The following is a 4,031-nucleotide window of genomic DNA, read 5'->3' as shown; positions in this document are numbered from 1 at the left end:
CCATAGGTCTTCTCATAACTTTCTGTAATGCAGGAGAAAACTTATTTCTCCTATTCCTAAATCTCTACAGAATAGAACTATCTTTGCAAACCATAAGCTCAAATTCTAATGAGGTTTGATTTTATCTTTTGCTTTCTGTAACATTACTATGCAGAACTGTGTCTTTTTTATTGGAATTACTCTGCTATTCCCTGTCACAGCTGTCACAGAGATCACACAGCCTAATTCCCAACCTGAGGTAATCAGAAGCCTCATTTTCAAGTTGTGATTACCTGGTTCACTTCTGGCGACCATTATAAATATTTGGATTTATATAAACATTCTCGTCTACCTGATTTTCATCTAATTAAGCATGCTTGTGTTTTGTATTATTATGGTTTTTGTTGATTGCATAAAGCATTCTTGTGTGCAGTGGTTGATGACGTACACGAAGAATATTGCCTTTCTAGTCTGTGAATAAATTTCCTGACAAAATTAATTTTGTTATTTTAGTAATGCCACTGGTTGCCTTTCGAATGCAAGATCGGATTTCAAAACTGCAATCCATAGAAAAGCATCTTTCCAGTATAAAAATTTGGCTAAAGTTTTCTACAGCAAGCAGATTATTTTAAAGTGTTCCAGTAAAAGATATTTGTATATCTGGGCTACTAGTGAATTTATAATTCTTGTAAATGCCTGCATCAAAGAATCTGGAAAAATACTGGAATCACTATTAGTTGACTGTGTGATTTTTAAGTAATTACTTAGCCTCTGTATTTGTTATCTCACCTAGAAGATAGAAATGAAAATGTCTCACAATTTTATTTTCATTGAAGACATAACTGATTTTCTCTGCCAGTGTAAAAGTTTTCATGTAATTTCACAGAATAAGGAGAGCAAGGAGTATGTAGTGGCAGAATACACAAGGTCCCAGCGTTTTATCTCTAGTCCTGCCCAAAAATGAGAAAAAACTTTCAGGAATTATTAGTTTTTCTCTCAATATCACAATGATAATACTTCAGCAAGCAGTAGTATTAGGAATTTCAAGAGCAAACAGAACTGAACCCATAACTGAATTTTACTTATGGCTCTAATCATCACGGAAGCTTAGAAAACCCCCATGATTCCAGGTATTTAGGACAGGGACAACTTGTTTCCTCCTCACTGATTCAACTGTTACTCATACATAATTCAAGGCCATTAGACAAATGAACAAATACTTTAGATATAACTTAATACTGATTATACTAAAAGTTAAGGAGATGTAGTGATGTATCTAGTGAACTTCTTGGAAATGCAAATAACAAAGAGAATGTTCACTTATGTGGCTCAAAAAATACCCAAGCAATTTGCTTTCCACTGGCTTTGTCTTACAAATAATAAGAATGTCTGACATAAATAAGTAAATTTAAGCAAAAAAATTTCTGGAACTGGTACTTAATAAACCTATCAATCTATGTAATGTTCAGGTAAAAAGGAACAATTTGCCAGAGTGCTTTATTCAATAAATAAGTAGAGAACAAAACAGAATAATGCACTTGATGATTTAGCATGCCAGCAAAGACCTTTTATAGCTCCTGTAAAAAATAAAATCCATTTCCCCTATTTTACTAGTTCATCTTCATTATATAGAAAGCCGCCACTGTGATATTTTTGTATATTCATACAACATAATTTGATCATATACATCCCCCATTTCTCTCTTATACTTCCCTCATCATTCCTCCTGATATCCTTTATCTTATCTTATAATAATCTTCCTTCTACTTTCATAATGTCATTTTTTCTAGATTCCACATGTTGCATCCATTTTCCTGAAAATGATATAGTTGTGTTCTTTTTATAGCTGAATGATACTCCATTGTGTATGTGTCATGCATATTACATTTTCTTTACCCATTTATCTGTTAATGGGAACATAGGTTCATTCCATAATGTAGCTGCTATGAATTCCAGTTCAGTAAATAAGGATATACAAGTATCTCTATTAAATGGAGGCCATCAGGAAAGGTAGTAGGATTGTATACTAGTTTATTTTGAAACCAACAGTACATAAGGATTACCCACACACCCACATCTTTATCAGTTTTTACTATTTTATCATTTTTTGTATTCTTGATGATAGCCATTCTGATTGGCATGAGGTGGAATATCAATATATTTTTGTGTATGTGGGGTTTTTCTTTTATTTCTTTTTTTTGCTTTTAATTTTTCAGAGCTGTGGATAAAACCCAGAGCCCAGGATAGGGATATAGGTCAGGGATGCAATGCCTGACTGACAAGTTTGAGGTCAAGAGTTCCATTCCTCAGTACCAAAGAAAATTAAGTAATTGCTTACAAAAAAATGCTAGAAATTTCCACATGCTAGGCAAACAATAAACCACTTAGTTACATTTTCTCTTCCCCAGACACATAGCTGTGGTTGGCAGGATATATTTCATGTTGGAAATTTGATATTAATAGAAATTACAGTCTCTTAATCAAAAATCCAAGAAGTGAAATAATGATGTTAGCTTGTACTAGTCTGATTTGTCTCCACTACATACCATACATGGCCCTCTACACATGAATTTCATGATTTTCTGTATTATTATATCTCTCAAGGGGAAATATTCATATTTAATTGGTAAATATTGACTTCTCTTGAAGAATGATTTATCTTCTTTGCTGTTCAATGAGTTATTTTTGTATATATTATTTTTTCCACATTTTGTGTGTTTTTAGGGAAGTATCTACAGGGTGTTCAGGGTCTAACTACTAGATCAGACTCACAGTGATCTGCTTTTTACAGGTTCCCAAGAGCTGGGATTATAGGTGTGCACCACTACACCCAGTCTGAATGGCCCTCTCAGTGCACCACTGTGGAAGGGCCCTCACAGCAGGCCTGGGGGATCAAATCCCTGGTCCCTGCACCTGTTTGCAGATGCTTTAATCCACTGAGCTCTTTGGCTGACCCTTCCATTTGTTTTAACATTTATTATAATAGGGTTATTTGCATATTTTCTGTTTCAAGTCCAGGGCACTAAAACATCTGCTTTATAAATTTCTATGTAAACTACAAACTAATCTCTGTAATGAACATATATGCAGAAAATCCTCTATAAGACACTGGAAAATAGAATGCAGCAAATCATCATGAAGATTACACAACATGACCAAGTAGGATTCATTTCAAGTATTCAAGGTTGGATCAAAATGGACAAATAAAAAGACTAATACACCATATCAACAGAACAAAGGACAAAGAAAACCACATGATCATCTCAATTGATGGATATAAAGCATTTGAAAAGTACAAAACCCATTCATGATTAAAAGCTCTAGTGAATATTGAAATACATGATTTTTATTTCAGTCTCATAAAAGCCATCTACGACAAGTCAAAAGTCAGTATCACACTACATGGTCAAAAACTGAAATGTTTCACTCTAAAATTAGGAACAACACAAGGATATCCACTCTAATCACTCTTATTTAATATAGTTCTGGAAATATTATCCAGGACAAAAAGACAAGAAAGTCCTAGCCCAGGTCCGGTGAGTGTGTGGAGAGCTTCCTGCTAACCTGCGCCTGCAGGACCACTCCCTGCCCAGGCGTAGAGTGAGCTGGACCCTCTCCCACACCCTGGGGCCGAACCTCACCACTCCGCAAAACCTCCCCCACACCGCCCACCGAGTAGGAATTTCAGGGGCCTTCCGGGAACCACCAGAACCAGTCCTAGCCGAGGTCCGGTGAGTGTGTGGAGAGCTTCCTGCTACCCTGCGCTAGCAGGACCAGTCCCAGCCCAGGTGCAGCGTGGGCCAGACCCTCTCCAACACCCTTGGGCCGCGACCGACCACTCCACAGTACCTCCCCTACCCCACCCGCCAAGTAGGAATTTTGCTGCATTCTGGGAACCCCAGACCCAGTCCTAGCCCAGGTCTGGTGAGTGTGTGGAAGAGCTTCCTCTTCCCCGTACTTCACCTTGCATCCTCCAGGCACAGCTCAGGCCTGACATACACGCCTGGGGTGTAAACCTGCAGGTGCAATCCCTGCAGAGAGTGTAGAGGATA

This window comes from Octodon degus, unplaced genomic scaffold (assembly GCF_000260255.1).
Source record: "Octodon degus isolate 3935 unplaced genomic scaffold, OctDeg1.0 scaffold00117, whole genome shotgun sequence".
Taxonomy (NCBI): domain Eukaryota; kingdom Metazoa; phylum Chordata; class Mammalia; order Rodentia; family Octodontidae; genus Octodon; species Octodon degus.
The sequence above is the reverse complement of the archived record's forward strand: the minus strand, read 5'-3'. Positions refer to the sequence as shown.